General features: G+C 39.6%; 1 protein-coding gene and 1 non-coding gene across 3 annotated transcripts in view; both read left to right on the forward strand.

Annotated features, from left to right (window-relative positions):
* SLC23A2 (solute carrier family 23 member 2) overlaps positions 1 to 24431 on the forward strand; it is a 142270-nt gene that overhangs the window by 13036 nt on the left and 104803 nt on the right. The window lies entirely within an intron of this gene.
* Positions 883 to 955, forward strand: TRNAW-CCA. The gene has a single exon. It is a non-coding gene; the product is annotated as a tRNA-Trp (tRNA).

A 24431-nucleotide genomic window follows, 5' to 3' on the forward strand; every position in this document is an offset into this window, starting at 1 on the left:
TGCTGAATACATCATGTTTTATTAGACAGATCTTTCTACTGTTGGGTATTTAGTTTATGAGCTATTTATTTCCCCCCTGTAGTGAACAGAATAGAACGGTGAATAGCCTTGTATGGAAATCTATATGCTTTTTTCTAATTTTTTTCTTCAGACTACATTTTTAGAAGAAGGGATATCATTTGCATTTTTAAAGCTTTGATACATATGTAACATATATGCCAGGTATTTCTGCATCCAGGTTAGGGAATTAATCTTACTATTTAAACTTAAAAAAATTTTTTAAACCAAGAAGAACCATGTTTCTTTTGCTTTGATAACTAGTGAATTTGAACACTTTTTAATGAGTTTTTTTTGTTTGACTTACTTATTTCTTTCACTAGTTTTTCTAATCCTGTGTTCATCTTTTTCCTGGTGATTTATAGCAGTTCTTTTTATATCCTAGATATTAACACTTTAATACTTGCCCACCCATTTTTTCTTGTAATTTTATGATGTATTTAAGACATAAGCTTTTGATTTGTAGATCGTTTTTCTTGGGATTTGGTTTTCAAAATAAAAATCTCATTTTTCAAAGGAAATATTTTTCTTATGGATGAATGATCGGAACATGATTTTGTTTAAAATGTTTTCAGATTTCAAATTTGCTTCTCTTTTAAAATATGCTTGGGTTAATCACCTGAATTAAAAAGTAAAATTTGAGCTTTAGAAGTTGTGAACATCTTGGTCCCAATAAACGGGAGCTTAAACTGTTATGGTCTGGAAGTTGGGTGCTCTTATTCTAAGCAGCCAGAATGGGAGACTGGGAGTCATTTATAAGCTTTTCCACCCAAGTTTTAAATTTGGGTACTTTTGGTGCTTAGTACTTGTCTTAGTGCATAGGCTTCCCTGGTGGCTCAGAGGTTAAAGCGTCTGCCTCCAATGCAGGAGACCCGGGTTCAATCCCTGGGTCAGGAAGATCTCCTGGAGAAGGAAATGGTAACCCACTCCAGTATTCTTGCCTGGAGAATCCCATGGATGGAGAAGCCTGGTAGGCTACAGCCCACAGGGTCACAGAGTCAGACATGACTGAGTGACTTCACTTTCACTTTAGTGCATAGCGCACATATGATGTCTCTTTTGGGTTGATGGTGTTCTTGTGCCTTAATTCCTTACTTTTGCTCCAGTACTATTAAAAAGTAAAATCTGAGACTTTTGTGTCATATTTTGGTAATAGCCTTGCGTGCATGTGTTCTAAGTCACTTCAGTTGTCTCTGACTCTGCCACCGTATGGACGGTAACCCTCCAGGCTCCTCTGTCCATGGGATTCTCCAGGCAACAATACTGGAGTGGATTGTCATGCCCTCATCCAGGGGATCGTCCCGACTCAGGGACTGAACCTGAGTCTTCCACATTACAGGCAGATTTTTTACTGTATGAGCCACCAGGGAAGCCCATATACTTTAGGCTACTGAAGCCTGCCTGCCCTAAGGATTCAGGGGCTGCAACTGCTGCTGCTGCTGCTGCTAAGTCGCTTCAGTCGGGTCCAACTCTGTGCGACTCCATAGACGGCAGCCCACCAGGCCCCACCGTCCCTGGGATTCTCCAGGCAAGAACACTGAAGTGGGTTGCCATTTCCTCCTCCGATGCATGAAAGTGAAAAGTGAAAGTGAAGTTGCTCAGTCGTGTCCGACTCTTAGCGACTCCATGGACTGCAGCCCACCAGGCTCCTCCAGCCATGGGATTTTCCAGGCAAGAGCACTGTAGTGGGGTGCCATTGCCTTCTCCGGGGGTGGAACTACTGAAGCCCAAATGCCCAGAGCCCATGCTCTGCCATAGGAGAAGCCATGCAGTGAGAAGCCTGCGCACTGCAACCGGAGATGCCTGTGTGCAGCAACAAAGATCCAGAGCAGCCAAAAATAAAATTAATTTTAAAAATCTAGAAATTTCTCTAAAAAAGAAAAAAGGCATTTACAATTCATAGGAGAACTATATACACATGGATCAAAGAAATCAAGATTAAAACCAGGTGTCATTTTTTGCATGTCAAATTTGCAAAAGTTAAAAAAATCTAGAAATGGCAAGTGAGGTTAACATACAGTTTTCTTCTGTTCTTTCTTTGTTAGCTTGTCAATTTTTCTAGAAGAAATTGGGAAGGTTACCAATTTCCCATTTCTTTCCAGAAAGTTTAGGAAATAACTGGCCTGTGAATCTGTCTGAGGCTGACACTTTCTTGAGAATAATTCTTTTGCTTTTATATTTTTCTGTAGTTATTATTACTTATTCAGGATCTCAAAAAATAGTTTTACTAAAAATTTGCTCATTAATCTAGATTTTCAGGTACATACAAGTGCTTTTGTAAATTCTTTAAAAAAATATAAATGTAAAAGCATGAAAACTGTATTTTGTGTTGGCCCTTGTTTTCAGAAGATATTCTTTGTCATGTTCAGCAAGTGTCATTTTAATTTTAATTGAAGAGGTTTTGCTTTTGTTTTTTGAATCCAGAGTAGATGGGACTTCTCTGGTGGTCCAGTGGTTAAGATACCACACTTACACTGCAGGGGGCATGGGTCTGGGACATTCTGCTTGCTGCATGGTGTGGCCAGTAATAATAATAAAAATCAGAATAGGTGTTTTGACAGCCTATTTGGCATCTACTGAATTGATGTAATAATTTTGCTACTCAGAGTTTCTGGCCTGTGAATTGTATTAGCTCTGGGGTTAGATTTGTCCTGCTTTTGAAGTGTTAATGTTCCTTTTTAAAGAATTGGTGAATGCAAAAATGACAGTTCTGTATTATTCTCACTACATTTGAAAAATGTTTTTATTTAGTTGACTGCACCGGATCTTAGTTATGGCAAGCAGCATCTTCAGTCTCGCTTGTGCATGCAGGATCTTTTAGTTGTGATAAACACATTCTTAGGTGCTGCTTGTGGGTTCTAGTTCCCTGCTCAGGAATTGAACCCAGGTCCCTTGAATTGAAAGTGTGGGGTCTTAGCCACTGGGCCACAAGGGATGTCCCTCCTTTTTTTTTTTTTTTTGATGATTTTTTTCTCTAGGAAATCACAGTTGGCAATCACTGCATGTAGTACTTGGGCCTAGGCTGCGATGTCAGCTGTGTAGCCTTGTGTGCAAAGGACAGGTTTTCAGAGTACGAAGGGAGAGGTGTTCCGGTGGCACTGTGGATGCTCATTTGATAACTCAGTCTTGTTTTTGTTGAGTGGCTTCTCCTGCTTAATTTCTTTCTCCAGATTCTTTTCTTTAAAATGTTTGCATTTCCCCAATATTAGAACCTCTGACCCAATTCTATGTTTTGGTTTCTGATAGTTGTTCAGTAGAGTAGAAAGTGAGTTCTTGTATTCAGCTTTACAAAATATTTTCCAAAAATAAGTATTCAGAGTCATAGTTCTTTCACTTTCAGAATTTTTCCATGATATGTCTAAATGATATTTTGTTAATTTGCAGCTTTGCTGTCATGGAACCTTTTTTTTTTAAAACAATTTTTTTTCTAACTTTCTAAAGGATTTATAAAAGAAGCATATGCATGTTGGAGAATAACCAATTCTGACTCTAATCAGAATTCTAACTAATTCTAAATAATCAGAATTGGATAACGTAAATTTTGAAAGTCATAGATTCTTATATATCATATATTTATAAAACAAGCATATGCATGTTGGAAAATAACTAATTCTAACTCTAAATAATGAGAATTCTAACTAATTTTAAATAGTCAGAATTGGATAAAGTAAAATTTGAAAGTCATATAGATTCTTACCCCCCTACACTCAAGGCAGTTTAATGTTTATCCTTTTCAGCTCATTCCTGTGTCCACAAATATGGTCTGCATAATTATAATAAAAGTCAAATGATGCTATGCATATTGTACAGCTTGCATTTTTCAAAATACAAAATGTATAATTTATTTCACTAAAAATAAGATGTTCTTTTAAAGCTTTTCTTTTTTTCCCATGTTCTTTCCAGTATTCCTCTTCTTGGCTAATCTTCATTGATTGTTACCTCCCTTTTGACTCTAAATTTTTAATAAACATAGCTTAAAGTAGATTTATGTTTATGAAGATTTAATTTTGGAAAGTAAATTATGCCTTTTTTTCCCCCCTTGTATGCAGAGTATGTTTTAGATGGAGAAAACCATAGTTTCTCTATTCATATTCTATGCAATTTAAAATGAGTAGTGTCTTTTGTTCCAAACAGCAAAAGACCATTGTTTAGTTTCTGAAGTTAAATATACAAGATCACTGGAGGCTTCTTGAAGGTGACTGGTACAGCTCTGTTGGCATTTATTTACTTATTTACCTAGAGTCATCTGTGAGTGGTAATGCTAAGTTGGCCTAGAATAATCAGTGATGTTGAAAGATTCACAGCCTAAATATTTCCCAGTGAAGAACTTGTTGGTATCTGGCTGAACTGTAGTCATCTCATGCATTTCTCGTTATAATGGAGAGCCAGGCTCCTAATTGCACTGGCCGTTCCAGAGATGCTGCCTAAGTCAGGCTCTGGATTTTTATTGTGAAATACATGCATACATACAAGAGTACATGAAATGGTTTCATTTAATAAACATTAAGATGTTTATTTAATAAACATTAAGAAAATGATTTTTGAGTAATTAAGTCTTCTATTTTCCTCTCAAAATATATTAGCCTCAGTTTATTCTAGGGGTGGCCTTGAAGGCAGTGTAGAGTCATAATGAAAGGTGAAGGTTCTGCTGTCTCAATCCTCTTGGGGCTCTGTTCTGTGTACTGTGACGTCTCCAGGACCTTGACCAGGAGGCCTCACCCCTTCTGGGTTTTCTTATTCATAAAGTGTGGGCCCAGTTATCAAGGGTTGTTTGAAGATGAAATATTACACATACGATGTAGAGTACAGTGCCTGACACATAGTGAGAACTGAAATCTTTAAAAAGTTTTTAAAAATAGAGGCGTTGTGTTAAGGCATGTGGAGTTATCAAAAAAGCCCATTGGGTACAAAATTTCTTTCTCCTGCCGCTCTAAAATACTGTCTTCCAAAATATTTTGTGCAAACAGGGAGTTACTTTTTGAGGGACTGAAGGTTCAATTTGTAATCCTGCCCAGGGATGGTTTAGGGCCTTGGATATTTTCCTTTGGAGGAAAGAAGTAAGAGAGCGAGTTCTAGGATTGAGCATGGCCCAGTGAAAAGTAGACTGCATTCATGCCTAGTGCCTCCTGCCAGGTTTATTATTACTTTTTATTTTGATTTACCATTTGTTTTTCTCTAGCTGGGTTTTGACTTCATAACTGGGACTCCACATGCTCCTCTGAGCTTGGACTTTGGCAGCACAGGGAATTATAGCTTGGCAGCTTGTAATGGAAAGCATATGGACATGTCTGCATTTAGGTGCATTCAAAACACAATCTTTCCTGTTCTACATTTTGTGACAGAGTTGTGCTGATGGTCCCTTTGCGCTTGACTTTGCCCTTTGCACGGGTCAGCAAAGATCTAAATGCAATCCTGGGAATAATCATTAGGTTGGTGCTAATGATAAGGTAATGGACTTCTTTGAGGCCAAATTCCACATAAGTAGATTAAACTAGAAGACAAACAAGCACAGTCTTGCCACTTATACTAATTACAAGGTAGGAGGTAAATATTTTCATTTTCATTTACGTGGGCTTTTGGCTTTTTTTTAATCCACAGACGTTTAAACGTCTATTGCTGTTGGAGTTCTTGGTCAGGGTCACAGCCTGGGGGGTAAAAAAATTGAAGACCTGTCGCCTTGCTTTAATTCAGGTACTCACCAACCTAAGTAGTGAGACTATGCACAAATACCTTACTAAGAAACATTTCTTTTTTTTCCTCTTCTTTCCTCCTACCATTTCCCTCAACCCAAAGCTTGAGGGCCATTTTGGTCATTTAAAATTTTTTGCTGTTATAAATAACACTGAAGTGAAATTTCTTGTATGTACTTTGAAGAGACTTTTCTTGTATGTACTTTGAAGAGAAATTCTAGGAGTAAACTTGTTGGGCACAGTGATAAGATTTTCCAGTTAATTTTGATGGATTGGCAAACTGAGAATTGAGACACTGCAAAAATTTATAAGCAGAGACATTACTTTGTCAACAAAGGTCCGTCTAGTCAAGGCTATGGTTTTTCCAGTGGTCATGTATGGATGTGAGAGTTGGACTGTGAAGAAGGCTGAGCGCTGAAGAATTGATGCTTTTGAACTGTCGTGTTGGAGAAGACTCTCGAGAGTCCCTTGGACTGCAAGGAGATCCAACCAGTCCATTCTGAAGGAGATCAGTCCTTGGATTTCTTTGGAGGGAATGATGCTGAAGCTGAAACTCCAGTACTTTGGCCACCTCATGCGAAGAGTTGACTCATCGGAAAAGACCCTGATGCTGGGAGAGATTGGGGGCAGGAGGAGAAGGGGACGACAGAGGAAGAGATGGCTGGATGGCATTACCGACTCAATGAACGTGAGTTTGAGTGAACTCTGGGAGTTGGTGATGGACAGGGAGGCCTGGCGTGCTGCGATTCATGGGGTCGCAAAGAGTCGGACAGGACTGAGCGACTGAACTGAACTGAACTGAAGAATTTATACTCCTACTTTGCCTTGTTACAGCTAAATTTATTCAGCATGGTGAATGTAAAATATTTTTTCAATGATATTTTTAATTTTAATTTACATACAGTAAAATTAATTCACTAGGTGAAAACTTACAAGAACTTTCAAAAGTGCTCAGAGGGAGACTTCCCTGGTGGTCCTGTGATAAAGAATCCTCATGCCAGTGCACAGGACACAGGTTCAGTCCCTGGTCAGGGAGGATTCCACATGCTGTGGGACAGTTAAGCCCGAGCATCACAACTACTGAGCCTGCTCTATAGTGCCTGTGAGCTGCAACTGCTGAGCCTGTGCACCACGAATACCGAAGTCTGTGCATCTTAGAGCCTGTGCTCTGCAACGAGAGAAGCCACCACAACGAGAAGCCTGAGCCCTGCAACTAGAGAGTAGTCCTCACCCACCACAACTACAGAAAGCCCGCTTGAAGCACCAAAAGACCCAGCACAGCCAAAAATAAATAAAATTTAAAAAATACTTAGAGGAAATCATTCCTTTTTAAAACATTTTTAATTTTCTAATGTTTTTGTTGTTCATTCGCCCAGCTGTGTCTGACTCCTTGCAACCCCATGGATGGCAGCACGCCAAGCCTCCCTATTCCTCACCATCTCCCAGAGTTTGCCCAAGTTCACGTTCATTGCATTGGTGATGCTGTCCAGCCATCTCATCCTCTGACACCCCCAATCTTTCCCAGCATCAGGGACTTTTCCAATGAGTCATGTGTTCCCATCAGATGACCATAATACTGGCGCTTCAGCATCAGTCCTTCCAGTGAATATTCAGGGTTGATCTACCTTAAGATTGACTGGTTTGATTTCCTTGCTGTCCAAGGAGCTTTCAGGAGTCTTCTCCAGCACCACCAGTTGGAAGGCATCAATTCTTTGGCGTTCTGCCTTCTTTACAATCCAGCTCTCACAGCCATATGTGACCACTGGGAAGACCATAGCCTTGACTATAGGGACGTTTGTCAGAGAGTAATATCTCTGCTTTTCAACACACTGTCTAGGTTTGTCATAGCTTTCTTGCCAAGAAGCAATCATCTTCTGATTTCATGGCTGCAGTCACCGTCTGCAGTGATTTTGGAGCCCAAGGAGAGGGATCGGTCACTACTTCCACCGTGTCCCTTTCTATTTGCCATGCAGTATGGGGCCGGATGCCATGATCTAGTTTTTTTTATTATTTAGTCTTAAGCTGGCTCTTTCACACCCCTCCCTCACCCTTCTCTAGAGGCTCTTTAGTTCCTATTGGCTTTCTGCCATTAGAGTGGTATCATCCACATTAGAGGTTGTTGATGTTTCTTCCGCCTGTCTTGATTCCAGCTTTAACTCAGCCCAGCAATTCTCATGATGTGCTTAGTGTGCAGGTTAAACAAACAGGGTGACAGCAGACTGCCCTTTTGTACTCCTTTCTCAATCTTTAACCATGCAGTTGTTCTATAAGGGGTTCTTACTGTTGCTTGACTCACAAGTTTCTCAGGAGACAAGTAAGGTGGTCTGGTTTTCCGTTTCTCTAAGAGCTTTCCATAGTTTGTCATGATCCACGAAGTCAAAAGCTTTAGCGTAGTCGATGAAACAGAGATAGATGTTTTTCTGAAATCCCCTAGCTTTCTCTATAATCCAGCAAATGTTGGCAATTTGATCTCTATGTCCTCTTCCTTTTCTAAACCTAGTCTGGACATCTGGAAGTTCTTGGTTCGCCTAATGCTGAAGTCTATCGTGCAAGATTTTAAGCATGACCTTATTAGCATGGGAGATGAGTGCAATTGTCTGATGGTTATCATATTCTTTAGTACTTCCCTTCTTGGGAATTGCAATGAGGATTGACCTTTTCCAGTCCTGTGGCCACTACTGGGTCTTCCAGATTTGCTGACATAATGAATGCAAAACCTTATGGCATCATCCTTCAGGGATTTGAACAGTTCTGCTGGAATTTCATCACATCCACTATCTTTATTGATAGCAGTGCTTCTTAAGGCCCACTTGACTTTGCACTCCAGAATATCTGGCTCTAGGCGACTAACCACCCAGTTTTCTAATAGAATTCTATTTAAAAATTAAATAAAATTTGGGAAATAACAAAAATTAGGAAGAAGAAAATATCCTCGATCCAGTTTTTAACAACAGCACTGTGAATATTTTTGTGTATTTATTTCATTCTTTTTGTTTTCTGTGTGTAGTTTTTTTCACATAAGACATCATCATTAAATTGTATGTTTTGCGTTCTTAAAGTGACAATTATTAATGAAAAGGGAGGTGAGGGGAAGGCAGTTCTGCCTGTGGATATCTGCAAAATAAATGGTCTCCTAGCTCCCAGAGTTTCAGTTACTATTTTCATATTTCAGTTGACAGATCTTTCTCTGCTATGTTCTTTCACAGAAGTGAAGTGAAGTGTTAGTTGCTTAGTTGTGCTGGACTCTGTGACCCCAAGGACTGCAGCCCACCAGGCTCCTCTGTCCAGGCGGTTTTCCAGGCAAGGATACTGGAGTGGATTGCCATTTCCTTCTCCAGGGGATCTTCCTGACTGAGGAATCGAACCCAGGTCTCCTGCACTGCAGGCAGATTCTTTACTGACTGATGAGGGAAGCCTTTCACAGAGCTTCTCTCAATTTCCGGTGGTCTTTGATGACCCCTTGTCAAATGTACATGCCACCACCAGCTCAAATTCACAATGTTCAAACTTCATTCACTACTCGCCATCAAATCTGTTCCTTACGTATTTGTGAGTAGAGACAGTCTTGTTTTCCCAGAGGTCATCTTTAACACTAAGTCTTAGTGTTATTTTTGGAACTGCTCCCTCTAGCCATCCCTTTTTATCCTTGTTGCTTCTGTCGTCCCACTTGCCAAGATCCATATACTTGGATTAATGTGGTGGCTGCTTGATCGGCTATCTTGGTTATCCAGCGGTAGGCTCTTTCTACTCTCCTCACACACCCAGAAGCTCATGTGTCATAAAGCTGTGTTGCAGTCACATGGACTTCAGAGACTCCAGTGACCATGTGAGGGGTCTTCCTCCATCGCCCACTGTGTGACCTCTTTAACCTGTTTTCATGCCTACCTCTGGACTCCATGATGACCTCCTGCCCAAGACTCTCCACCCTTCAAGGCTGGTGCCAAGTCCCACTTTCCAAAAGTCATTTCTAACAGTTTGAAGCCTTGTTGAGTTGCTACTTTTCTGAGCTCTCATGCACTGTTGGATAATTATGCTGTGTTTTTTAAATTCAGTAGTTGTCCCAGTCTGTCCAGTTAGGTGGTATGTTGCTTCACCTGTACTCTTAATTTCCATCCCAGTGCTAAGATAGTTGTGGTTCAGGAAGCTAGCTTAACAGTTGGTTTATTCCATTTTTTTGAGATTATCAGTACAGATGCTAAAATACTGAGCTCTTGCTGAGCTAAGAAAAAGCAAAGGCTTTTAATAGTACTTTTCATTATTGTTATCAAGAGCACACAGGTGACAGTTCACTGCCTGGGTGTTCATGGCTGAGAACAACAGCTCTGCCCAGTCCCTGGAGCCTGCAGACTGGATGCTGATTCACGTGCGTTTTAGGAGTTTATTTGACTACCACAGATCTGAAGGGTCTCGGATAAATATACTGAATGAAAAACTGAGCAGGGAAGGGAAATTTCTGTTTTATTGGAGGCTGATTTCTTTCTTTTTTTTTTCTTTTGGAGGCTGATTTCTGAGAGACCTCACTGTGTCCGGTAATTCTGGTGTTTTTGGTTTATAAACTCTTCATGCTGTTGACATCAGTGTCCTATTTTCTCATGACTAAAAACGTCATATAGAAATGCTGTGTTGTTTACATTAATAGTTCAATCAGTGGCAACAAGAGAATTAAATATTTATGAGAGAAATTGAGTAGTTTCAAAAAACTGTATAAACACTAATGATGATTACAGAGCTTGCATAAGAAAGAGGAAGATGGAAGAGTTATGTAATGGTTATACGAAAGAGATTCCAAGCATATTAGAACAGCTGTGGTCTTTTCAGTTGGATATATTTTAAAATCAACATGTTAGTGTTGAATTAAGACATATAAATTGCTTAATTTGTTTGGTATAGACAGTAAATGTCCCATTCCCTCTGATGGGACAAATTCCCATCAGATTCCCTTTTAAATACAAGTATTTTGTTTTAGGTTAGCCATGTAAAACCTGAACTTATAATTCAGTAATTATAAAGCCCCTTTGGGGTCTCCTTGGTGGCTCAGTGATAAAAAAAAAATCTGCCTGCCTGTGCCAGAGACACGGGTTCGATCCCAGATCCCACAAGCCGAGGAACAACTAAGCCCCTGTACCACAACTATTGAGCCTATGCTCTAGAGCCTGAGAACAACAAGTGCTGAGCCCTGCACCACAACTACTAAAGCCTGTGCATCCTGGAGCCCCTTCTCTGCAACAAGAGAAGCCACCACAATGAGAAACTCGAGCACTGCAACTAGAGAGTAGCCCCTGCTCACCACCACTAGAGAAAAGCCAAGCTCAAGCAGGGAAGACCCAGCACAGCTCCCGCAAAAAAAAAACCAACCCTTTAGGTTTGTAGTAGAGTTTACCCTTGGATGGGCCCTGTGTTTTTATTTAGATTTATTCTGGTTCTGAGCTTCTTAAGAAGAGCTCCTGACTCCTCTTTTGGCCTTTCAGCTTGTGCTTGTTACCACATGGATTTCAGCTTTGGCCTTTTCCCTTCCTCCTCTCAGTGCTATGAGTGAGAAATTAGGTGAAGGCACGTGTTCCCACCTATCACAGTGCCGGCTGCAAAGTTGATTATGTAGGACATGATATAGGATTTGCTTTGATATTTGGACTAAGACGCCCGTGTTGTGTACATGTGTATTTATAGAAAGGTGTCAGAATACGCTCTTTGAATGAGTCTGATTACGTACTGGTTATGTACTATGTACTGGTTATGTACTATGAAATAGCATTTACTTTTTTCCCTGATACCTACTTTTTTTAACCTCGGTCGTATTTTATTACTAGTAATACCCACTTTCTTAGACTGGTGCTGTCTGATACAATTATAATGGAAGTCACATACATAATTTTCTGGTAGCTATGGTGAATAAAGTTAAAAACAGGTAAAATTTATTTTAGTAACATATTTTATAAAATGTTATAAAATTGATTATTATTAGTAATTATTATTATCACTTCATTATTATTCTCAATTGAGCTGACCAGATCTCAGGTCTCAGTAGTTACACAGGGCTGGTGGCATTGGGTGGCACAGCTCAAGACCACATTACTTTATCTACTACTGAGTTGTCAAGTTCTAAGCTTCTGGATGTTTGAATATTTAATAATGGAGGCCACTTCCATTGAAGGACTGGGTAATGTACTCATAGTTTAGGATGTTTCTATCAGCTTCCCCTTTTTCATTTTTTTCCTGTCAAATATAGAGGTTTCCCATTGTCCAAAAAATGTTACTGAACCACCAAAATTAGATCAGTTGATAGGCAGTATTTCTAGATGTTAATCCATTTATTCCATAGCCTGAGAAGTAGAAAAAAAAATTTTTTTTTAATATTTATTTATTTCACTATTTGTTGCTACATGTGGGGTTTCTCTAGTTGTGGCAAGCATGCAACTAGAGAGCCTGCACACTGCAACTAAGACCCAGTGCAGCCAAATAAATTAATAAGTATTTTAAAAAAGAAAAAAATTATTTAGTAGTTATATGGTTTGTTGAGTAAATTTTATTTATGCACTTTTGGGTTTCTCATATTATCATAAGAAAAATTACACATAATTATATTCCCATCAGCAGTATAGTGAGAATCACATTAAAATAAAAAAAGAATCTTAATATATTAGAAATTCTTACCAAGTAAACTACTTTTGAGTGTGTATGGCTAAGGTGTCCTAAAACTAGTTTGTTAGAGAACCTGCCTCCTGACCTGGCAGCTCTGGATAGATTCTTGGGTATACCCTTCCCTTTCTGAAATCTTATTTTGCTAGTCCAAACTTAGGAACCAGATAGATTAAGGAAAATGTGGATTCCTTGCTGTATGAACTCAGGAAGAGCATCAATTTGTATAAAGAATTGGTATGAGTTGTGTCATTGCTTTGAAAGGAACAGTGAAGGGAGATGAGCAGTTTAATTTGGCTTTTGAGGCTACTGCTAAGGAATTGCTGAGCAATTGGTCATTTAAACAGAGATCTGAAGTATGAGTAGGAATTCTCCAGATGTAGCGTTCCAGGTAGTGAGAATAGCTGGCTGTATTCTCTAGCCATAATCCCTGTGTGTTTGAAGTTCATACCAATTTTTGATACCATTCTCCCTTTACTTTTTTGCTATCATCTATAAACTTGGCCATTATGTGGCCTTGGATGTTGGCTCCTGCCTTGCTCTGTTTCTTTGCACTGTGTCTTCTAACATCATCTCTAAGTTGTTGGCTCATCCAGTCTTCCAACCTTGTGTTCCTTCACATTATCTTTTCCAGGGAGTTTTACATCCAGTTCACTTTAAGCTTTCTTGGGCCTTGTTATCTCCCAGATGATACTTTCGAACCTTGAGCTTGGAGAATCTCCTGTCTACAAACATCCTGTCCTTCATACTCTCATTTGTTCTCCTCCTGTGGTCCTTGATCTTTGGGTACTTGGGTGTTCTCTGGCTTCCTCTAGGCTTCCCAATCTGTCTTACCTGCTGTGGACTCCAGGGAGTCATGTGACTCTCATCTCACCAACAGCTTGGTTTTCTCATTCTCTGAACTGGCTGCATAACTTGCCAGCTTTTGTCCATGGTGCAGTCCTACTTATGTAACTTTTCTGTCTTTTTGTTGTTGTTAGTTGCGCTCTGCTGGAGAGAAATTGGCTAGCATGATGACTTTCTTTACATATTTCTAAGTTTTGGACTCTGTTAGATCCTTGACTTTTTTTTCCCCTTTGTCAGTCATTTTACTCATCCCTTTCCCAGATTTCATCCTTGGCCTCCTTACTTTTCACCGTGACCTCCACTTTTTAGATCAGTAAGAAAATAAGTCATCAGATAAGTGCTCCCTCAACTTCCTGCCTCATTGAGTGTTGAGTAACAGTGAATATCTGTGTACATCTCTACCCACGTTTTTCCACAGAGGACATGAGGCAATGACTGCAGACGTAGACCTGTTATAACAGATTCTAAAAGTTTTCCACCCAGGGTTACAGGAAAACTGCTTGTTGTTCCTTGCTGGTGTACTTAGAACTTCTAATCTCTCATTTATGGAGAGATGTTTGTGTTTTCACAGAAGGTAGGATTTTAGAAGTGGCACAACACTTGGAGAAGGGTGGATTAAATCGCCTCCCAAGATGACAGAGCTCATTCATGGCAAGTCTGAGCTGGAATCTCCATTTGTGGCATTTCTTTATCCAAAATTAAAAATACTTTAGTTTTCTTTTTCCCCCTTGGAGGTGAAGAGTACATCAAATTTATTTGTAATTAAAAAAAAATAGTGGATATACATGGAACAAAATTCAGAAAGTACATGAAGACAGACAGGGAAAGTAAGTCTCCCTCCTGTCTGATCCCAGCTTACCTCTCTGGAGGCAACTGCTTTTACCAGTTTTTGTCTGTGTTTTGTGTATACTTCTAGAGATTCTTTGTTAAAAATTTGTTTTTAATTGGGACATTTCAAATAGAAAGAAATTGAAAGAATGAACCCTCATATGTCAGATACCTCAATCTAATAAATAAATATGTTATCTTCGCTTTAGGGTTTTTTTTTTGTTAATAAGAAAATAAAACATTTTAAATACCCTTTTTATATCCTAATCTCTCTCCCTCTTTCTCTCCTATAGGTAACTTTGCAATCCACATTTTTACTTTTGTATCACGTTTCTATATCCATAAGCCCACATATAATATTGACTGATTTAAAACCTATAATCATAATAAAAGATTTCATGTGATATGTTTTCTGCAGCCTACTTGCTCATTCAAGTATGTTTTCAAGCCATGTTGATCCAAGTAGCTAGAGTTCACTTGTTTTAACTGCTCTGTTTTATTCTGCTGTTTAAACATACCAGGACTTATTTTTATATTGCCCTATTGATGTGTTGGTTGCATACCGGTAAACTGGGGGAGAAGTGTCATTGCTGGATCATAGGGCACACACATCTTCAACCTGCTGCTGTTGCTAAATCGCTTCAGTCGTGTCCGACTCTGTGTGACCCCATAGATGGCAGCCCACCAGGCTCCTCCGTCCATGGGATTTTCCAGGCAAGAGTACTGGAGTGGGGTGCCATTGCCTTCTCCGTTCAACCTGCTAGATGTTACCAAATTATTCTCCCAAGTATTTCAACTAATTTACATTTCTGGCAATGGTGGGAAAATTCCTGTTTATCAGCAGCCTCGCTAACACTTGGTATTATTAAACTCTTTTATTCCTGCATTATCTGTAGGTGTGAAATGATATCACATTTTAATTGGCATGTGCCATGGTTTGTTTATTCATTCACTAGTCAAAGGTGAATGTTGTTTCCAGATTTGGGCTGTTATAAACCACTATAAACATTTATGTTACAGACTTTGTTTGAGCATAAGTTATCATTTCTCTGGAGTGTATTGCTAATAAGATACCCAGGAGTGTATTGCTGGGTTTTAGTGATTGTGCCATTTTAACAAACCCATCAGAAGTGTATGAGAGTTCCAGTTACTCTGTGTCCTTATTAGCATTTGGTGTTAGCAGTTTCTTTTTGTTTCAGCCATTCTAATAGGAATGTCATATTTTTTTAACCCAAAGAATTAAATTTAAAAATGGATTATATTTTTAGATTAATTAAAGTAGTTGATATTTTTGCCTTCTTTGGTCTTGCATATTCTCCCCACTGCCTCTCCCCCGCACCCCCCTTTTTTTTAAATAAATTTTTAAAATGCTTCTTTGTTCTACTTATATTTATTTGCCCGTACTGAGCGGGCATGTGGGATCTTAGTTCCCTAACCAGGGATTGAACCCATGCCTCCACATTGGAAGGCAGAGTGTTAATCACTGTACTGCCGAGGAAGTCCCCCTTTAATTCAAAATCAGCACTGTGTTATCAGATCAGATCAGATCAGTCGCTCAGTCGTGTCCGACTCTTTGCGACCCCATGAATCGCAGCACGCCAGGCCTCCCTGTCCATCACCAACTCCCGGAGTTCACTGAGACTCACGTCCATTGAGTCAGTGATGCCATCCATCTATCTCATCCTCTGTCTTCCCCTTCTCCTCCTGCCCCCAATCCCTCCCAGCATCAGAGTCTTTTCCAATGAGTCAACTCTTCGCATGAGGTGGCCAAAGTACTGGAGTTTCAGCTTTAGCATCATTCCTTCCAAAGAAATCCCAGGGCTGATCTCCTTCAGAATGGACTGGTTGGATCTCCTCGCAGTCCAAGGGACTCTCAAGAGGCTTCTCCAACACCACAGTTCAAAAGCATCAATTCTTCGGTGCTCAGCCTTCTTCACAGTCCAACTCTCACATCCATACATGACCACAGGAAAAACCATAGCCTTGACTAGACGAACCTTTGTTGGCAAAGTAATGTCTCTGCTTTTGAATATGCTGTCTAGGTTGGTCATAACTTTCCTTCCAAGGAGTAAGCGTCTTTTAATTTCATGGCTGCAGTCACCATCTGTAGTGATTTTGGAGCCCAGAAAAATAAAGTCTGACACTGTATCCACTGTTTCCCCAACATTGTGTTAAGGTAACTAAATAATGATGGTGTTGTGCAGCATAACATTTGCATGCTGCTGCTGCTAGAAAGCTTGTAAATGTACTTTTCTTGCTGCTCTCAGCGAAGTTCGTATGGTTATGGAATCTCTGATATACTGGTGGACATTTTTTTTGGTATTCTGGAAAGTGTGTATTAAAACTTTACAGTAAAGAGTATCGAGTCCTCATTTTAAAAACATTATCTACCTACTTATGTAAACCACTCCCCCTCCTAGCTTTGAATTTGAGGATGCTTATTTCATTACTAACAGCAAAAGTGCAGAAACCATAGATTTAGACCAACATCCTTATTTTACAGAGGAAGACATCTGAGGCCCACTGGATAATGGTTTTCCTGCACTTACACCATCATTCATGGTCTGCACAATTGTGCATGGTCTATAGCATGGGCTTCTGGATGCTCAGTGAGTTCTGTTTTCCCACCCCTTGTATTCTACGTCAAGGTTCTGACGATAGCACACCATAATGTGAATCTTCAGTTTGAAGGATGCGGTCTTCACTATGGATTTACTTTCGGAGTGGAAAAAGTTTATTTTTACTTTTATTGCTGAATTCTTCCGAGTTGTGCTCTGAGATTATGTATGAAAGGCCAGCGTTTAAGTGTCTGCCAGTGAAGCCTTTGGTAGTCAAGGGAAACAGTGAATTTATTCACCTCATGCAAATGTGTATTCTTTATTGTGATACATCTCTGGAGAGTAGCATTCAGTCAGGTTTGAAATATGTACTGGTTTATTTCCTATTGAAAATTTAGTAGCTGGGTTTATTCTAAATATGTTGTCTTATCAGATTTTCTTTTACATGTGTTTTGTTATTTTTTGGAGATGGGGTATAGTTTTGGCTGTTTCAGTATACACAAATATGAAATAGCTTTTCACATAATCTGGCTCCTTTTTTTCTTATAGTTTCACCATTTCTAGAGTATTTATTCATTCACATGGCTCAGGATGTTTGCTTCAGTCAGTGGGAAAAGGGAAAGGAGCACATGTTTATTTCAGCTCCCATCCCATTGGCCAAACATAATCACATGGCCACCTCTAGCTGCAAGGGAGGCTGGGAAGTGTTGCCTGAATTTAGTTGGTTGTGTGTACAACTTAAAATCAAAGCTTTTTATTAGTTTAATTATTAATTGAATGGCAGCAGACTCACAAACACCTGGTAGTCTCTTGACACTTCTAATGAAGTAGAGAAGTTGCCATGTGAATCAAAACAATACATAGTCAGAAATAAATTGGATATGAAGTTAAAATGTAGTTTAGTTTTGTCTACTTTTTGTGTGAAATTTTCCAAAATATTAATAAAATAATTTTCATATTTTTTCGTTTGTCTTATAACACTAGAAAATGAAGTCACTTAGTCGTGTCCAACTCTTTACAACCCCATAGATTGTAGCCTCCAGGCTCCTCTGTCCATGGGTTTCTCCAGGCAAGAACACTGGAGTGGATAGCCATTTCCTTTTACAGGGGATCTTCTGACCCAGGGATCAAACCCCCGTCTCCTGCACTGCAGGCAGACTTTTTACCATCTGAGCCACCAGGGAAGCCCTTGTAACACTAGAGGGTCCTGTTAATATATTTCCTTTTAGTGTTTACGGAATTCTCTCCCCCCTCCCCTGATGGCTTAGGATATAGAATCTGCCTGCAATGCAGGAGTTGCAGGAGACACAGGTTCAATCCCTGGATTAGGAAGATGCCCTGGAGAATTCTTGGAAATGGCAGCCTACTTCAGTATCCTTGCCTGAAAAATCTCATGGACAGAGGAGCCTGGCGGGCTGCAGTCCAAAGGGTTGCAGAGTCTGAACACGACTGAGCACAAACACTTACCTACCTACTGCCCCCTCTGCCTCAGTTAATCTTATTACCAGGATCAGAGTAGTTTTGTCCAGTTGATAATTGTAAACCTTCTTTATTGTTTTACTCAGTTTTACAAAAACAGGGATGCTCAAATGTCAATATGTAACATTTATCTGGAAAGGCAGAAATAGATAATTACCAAATGCGTAAGGTTTAAAAAAAGAGTTTACATTTGTCCTTAAAGGAAAAAATATAAATCAGTGATTACATTAATCAAATTAGATATTTTCAAATACATAATTATTTCTGAAGAATTAAACTTTTTTTTTTCTTTCAGTATTTGGTCATGTTTAAAGCCTTTTGGTTGTTTTGCCTAATTTTTGGTTCTAGATTTACTAACCATATATAGGTGCTAAGTATTGAGCTACTACTAATTTTGCCTTCTAATACATAGGGAGGGACAAAACTAAAGCTTAAAACTTTTCTACAAAGTAAAAACAATTATAATCACACTTTACAGAGATAACCACTGTAAAGAGCTTGGTGTCATCTTTTGCTTTTTTAGCCTGCTTGCATGTATATCTCTGCAGTACTTTAAGAGAGGGTTATCCTTTGAGGTAATGCCAGTCCACGGGGTGGGGTTTCCCTTTGTTTGTTTGTAAATGGCTGCTCTTTTGAAGCATCAGGTTCCAGTGCTCCCCCTCACCCCTATAACTCATTTTCTCTGTAGACAGATCTGTGAATAATTCTTTTGTCTTCCTTTTTTTTTTTTTTGATGTGGACCATTTTTAAAATCTCTGTTGAATTTGTTGCAACATTGCTTCTGTTTTGTGTTTTGGGGTTTTTTTTTTTTTTTTTCTTGGCAGTGAGGCACGTGGAATTTGGGTTAGCTCCCCAACCAGAGACTGAACCAGCACCCCCTGCATTGGCAAGTGAAGTCTTAACTAGTGGACTTAACATGGAAGTCCCCTTCCTTTTCTGCTGTTTGAACTTTAAAATCCTTTTCGTACTGAATTAGAACTTCCAGAACAGTCTTTTCTAATGGAGACATCACACTCCCTTCTGTTTTTGGCTTTAATATGACCTTGCTGGATTTTTCAGAGAAAGTATCTCGTTGGTTTTTGGCATGAGATAGGGATTCTTTGGGGGGACATTTTTCTTCTATATTGGAATGCATGACAGATTTCATTTGAAAATTGATTTTGGGCTTTATTAAATACCTTTTTGGTTTCTGATTTTCTTTTTGGCTCTTAATGGTTTTCTCCCTTCTGCCTGTAGATATGAAATGTAATACTAGCTTTTTCCCTTCTCTTGTGCTTTGTTAAATGTGGAGTCAGGGCTATGCTTAGATTCTAAAATGATTGACAAGCTTGTCATCCTTTACCAGTGCTTTGGCACTGAGTAGCATAGGAAGAAACTTCCTTATACTGGGAGGCATTTGCCTGGGAAATGCCTTGGGTTTCCAAGTTGTAGAGGGGTGATGCACGAGGACTGGGGTCTCTGTAGCATATGCATCTGAGCCCAGTGTGTTTTTGAATGGCAGGTCTCTATCTGCCTTGGCCTTGTGCGTGCATGCTCAGCCATGTCCAACTCTGCAATCCCATGGGCTGAGCCCACCAGGCCTCTCTTTCCATGGAGTTTTCCAGGCAAGAATATTGGAGTGGGTTGCCATTTCTTACTCCAGGGAATCGTCCAGATTCAGGGATCAAACTTGTGTCTCTTGCGTCTCCTGCATTGGCAGGCAGATCCTTTATCGCTGTGCCATCTGGGAAGCGCCAAAAGGCTTGTTTAAGAGCCCTCTTGGATGTATTTATCAAATTTATCAACTCTGCTGCTTATTTCTTAGCTATTTTCTCTTCCTTTATTTTTAACTTTCTTTAGAGTATTTTGTTGCTTATTCTTTTTTTAATTGTAAGGATATTTTTTAACAGTCTTAGTTTCACCTTTGAACTAACGTATTTGGGAGAAAGGCAGAAAATTTTGAAGTTGTTAAATTTTCTTGGTTGATAATTCTTTTAAATCTGTTTTTAACATTATGAGCAAACAATCAGAAGTGTTCTTTTTGTGGAGGCTGAAATTTTTATTCGTCATGGTGGTCAGTTTTCACTAATGCTTCTTAGCCATTGAAAATAAAGCTCTACTTTCTGTGGTATGCAAAGTTTGATACTTACTATATTAGCCTTATTCATGATATTGGTCAGATTCTCTAATTGATGCACAATAGAATTAACATGGAGATCAAGTCTCTGCTCATTTCCCCTCTACCCTCTTGCCTCCTATCTTCTTGGAGACCAGTAGGTATGTTTATAAAATTTTAGTCATTCTTCTGTGTTGATAAATATTATGGACCTTATTTCAGTGAAATAATGTTCAGAACATAAAAATTAACATACTTCTATTGTTAATTTTATAATTTAGCAATGTAAAATGATCCTTTTTCTCCCTTTTAATACTTTCTGGCATGAATTCCATTGTGTCTGACATTTAAAAATAACAATTGTTCAGTTGCCAAGTTGGTGTCTGACTCTTTGGACCCCATGGACTACAGCACGCCAGGCTTCCCTGTCCCTCACCATCTCCCAGAGTTTGCCCAAGTTCATGTCCATTGAATCGGTGATGCCATCCAACCATCTCATCCTCTGTTGCCCTCTTCTCCTGCCTTCAACCTTTCCCAGCATCAGGGTCTTTTCCATTGAGTCAACTGTTGGCTTCAGGTGGCCAATGTTTTGGAGCTTCAGCTTCAGCATCAGTCCTTCCAAAAAATATTCAGGGTTGATTTCTTTTTAAGATCAACTGGTTTGATCTCCTTCCTTTCCAAGAGACTCTCAAGAGACTTCTCCAGGACCACATGTTCTTAGTTCCCACATGATTATAAAATTCTTTGGGAAACTCTTTGCTCCACCTCTTTACAGATCTCTTTTTTCTTTCGACTTCTGACATTTATCAGAAGATCCAGGGGCTAATCTAAATTATTGCTACTGTTTAAGTAAACCAGGGTTTGAACCCAAGTGTCCTGTGGAAGCTTGGAGTTATAACCACTGAACGTCCAAGAAAGTCCCTCTACCACCTCTTATAGCCTATAGCCTATGCCCTCAGAGCCATTAATCAAGGGACCTAGAGTGTGACAGAGCAGCCATGCCACTGATTTCCAGATTGATACACTAGGATTGGGGTCTTGGTAGCATATGCACAACTTCTTTGAAGTCCCTTCAGTTTGATCCCTTATAAATCCTGAACTTTTAAAAAAGAGCACAGGGTCTATTTTTGTTTCATTTTTTAAACCATGGGATCCCCAGGGAATTCCCCTTGCTTCGTTTTTAAAGTCTATCTTAGGCATTTATTTTTTGACAAAACAGGGAATATTTTTAATGAAATGAATTTGATTTACAGGTTTAGTTTTAGTCTGTAGTTTTAGTCTTCAAATTCTAATAATTGTTTCTTTTAAATTAAAAAAAAAAGGAAAACAACTTTCTTCTGTTGTCATAGCTGAAATCTAATGGTATTTTTTCCATTCCTGTCTGTGTGGAAGGGCTTCATCATCTTCTCATTTTCTGTGTTCAGCCTTTAATGTACTCTTGTTCACTCTGCTTTGTTTTTAATTACATTTTTAACATCATGTAGTGGCTCAGATGGTAAAGAATCTGCCTGCAGTGCCGGAGACCTGGGTTCGATCTCTGGGTTGGAAGATCCCCTGGAGAAGGGAATGGCTACCCACGCCAGTATTCTTGCCTGGAGAATTCCATGGACAGAGGATTCTGGAGAGCTGCGGTCCATAGGGTTGCAGAGTCAGACACGACTGAGTGACTAATACTTTCACTTTCAGTATATGCTTAGAGAATAATTTGATGTACTGGGTTTATGTTCTAATTTTGATGGTTTTGGCTGCCATACATCATTAGTAGTCTTGTTTACTAGTGACCTCTCTGAATTTTGCTTCTTACATGGCTAGAATATAGCCCCAGGCTTTGCTTTTCTATTTCATGCATTTCTGAAGTTTTTGGCTTTAACACACAAAGGGCAACTTGTTTGATTATAAAATTCTTTGGGAAACCTTTTTCTCCATCTCTTTACAGATCTGTATTTTCTTTGACTTCTGGTGTTTATTACTGTCTTGGAAAATCCTGGGGCTAATCTTAATTATTGCTACCATTTAAGTAAACCAGACATTTTCTCCATCTCCCTGAGTGTGTCTGTTTCATCCCATAGCTAAATTATTTTGCCAGGATATGTTCAAGTTTAATTTCTTCTCTTGACTTTTTAATGACTCTGGTGTGCCCGTGTATGTGTGTACTCAGTCATGTCTGACTCTGTGACTCGTCAGGCTCCTCCGTCCATGGAATTTTCCAGTCAAGAATACTGGAGTGGGTTGCCATTTCCTACTCCAGGGGATCTTCCTGACCCAGGGGTTGAACACACATCTCTTTCGTCCTGCATTGGCAGGCAGTTTCTTTACCATTGAGCCACCTGGGAAGCTTGGTGTGCCCATCTCTGTACTCAGATTTTTCTTAATCTCGGAATTAGTTGTGATTTTTCCCTGCATCTTTCGTATCTTGTTTCATTGTTTGTTTGGTTGCGTCAGGTCTTAGTTGCAGCACTAGAGAACTTTGTTGTGGCGTGTGGGTCTTCGTTGCGGCACTTAGGGCTTCTCTAGTTGTGACACAAGGGTTCCGGAGCCTGGGGGCAGCATGCAGGATCTTTTTGTTGTGATGCCAAGGTTTAGTTGCCTCGTGGCCTGTGGGATTTTAGTTCCCTGACCAGGGATCAAACTTGCATCTCATGTATTGGAAGGCAGATTCTTAACCACTGGACTGCCAGGGAAGTCCTCTTCATTGTTCTTTAGAAAAAAATTTTTTATTGAGGTATAAATCAGAAACTGTAAAGTTCTCCCATTTAAAAATGTACAGTTCAGTGGCTTCTGGTGAATCAGCCTTGGGCAACTGTCACGACAATCAAGTTTTAGAAATTTTCTTCATCCTATAAATAAATCCCAAACCCATTAAATCACTCCCATTCCTGTCCCCTATTTCTACCCCAGCCCCAGGCAACCACTAATCTTCCTGTTTCTATAGATTTGTCTATTCTGGACATTTCATATAAATGGAATCCTACAGCGTGACTGGCTTCTTTGTTTTTTGTTTTTAAGTCCATTTAAGAAGCACTGGATTATTCATGTCTTGACTTTGCTCTTTGCTTTGTCCCCCTCCATGATACTCATCTCTGAACTGTTACTGCCTTTTTGGCTTTTTCCACATCTAGGAGTTTCTCAGGCTTGTCCTTTACCTCTCATTTTTCTGTTGTTTTATGCAGTTTCACTTCTCTTTATTGCTTCTAAACTAATTCTGTGCTTTTTGTTTCCTCATAATTCTTCCCCACCCCAGCTTGTTGTCTCTTGGTCTTAGATCATTTTCTTCATGTAATTGTTTGATCCTGTTTCCTATGTTTATACTCAACTTTTTTTTTTCTTTGCTCCTTTTTTCCAAATTGAAATTTTGTTTTGGTTCCTTTCTGAAGCTTGTCTTCACAGAACATCCTGATTATAGTTCTTGTATTCAGGATACTGAGACTTGAGTATGTTTTCCATAGGCTAGACCCTGGGTTAGCTCACCTTGGAGCAAGGGAGTACCTGGGCGTGTTGCCTGGTGGGTTGAATGTGTCACATGTCACCTGTGTTTTGGGCACTTGTAGTTGTGATCTCTTGCCCCTGAACAGTTGAAGTGCTTGGCTTCCAGCCATCCCTCTGGCTTCTGCTGTAGCTTCTCCCCTAGTCCAGTGGCCTCTTCCTCTTTTGTTCATTGTTGATTTCCTTAAGATTACTCATGAATAAGTAACACTTAATGCTGCTTTTCTCTCCAGAAGTTGTCCTGCTCCTTCTTCTGCTTTTATCTCAGGGATCTCATCTTCCAAGATGCATCTTCTGTCTGGCTGTTTCTCATCTGAGTTTCTTGGTTTTCTGTTTGAATTTGGGAAGTGCAGTGGTGGTGGCAAGATGCAGGCTAGTATTTGTCCTCTCACAGCAGAGATGAGGTGCCCATTGCCCAGGTTTTGGCAGTCCTTTGGTAGGTCAGGACTGAAAAGGACAAAGTCTGATTGCAGGTGCAGCTTCTTCCCTTTCAGTGTATATCTGCCCCTTTCTGTGTCTTCATGGGCACTTCCACTGTCTGATGGGGCCTCTGCAGCTGGGAGTGCATACAACAGGTGCCACATCCAGCTGGGCCCCAGGGGTTAGCTTTCAATGTAACAGTTATTATTGGCTCTGCCTGTCATTTAATGAAGAAATCATACCTTCAGATACATTTTTAATCTCTGAAAGTCTTTGAGTTTTGAAAACAGTTGTCTGTGAGCCCCTGATTGGGGACATGAAAAATGACCCCCCCCAAAA

This window comes from Bubalus bubalis, chromosome 14 (genome assembly GCF_019923935.1).
Source record: "Bubalus bubalis isolate 160015118507 breed Murrah chromosome 14, NDDB_SH_1, whole genome shotgun sequence".
NCBI classification, from domain to species: domain Eukaryota; kingdom Metazoa; phylum Chordata; class Mammalia; order Artiodactyla; family Bovidae; genus Bubalus; species Bubalus bubalis.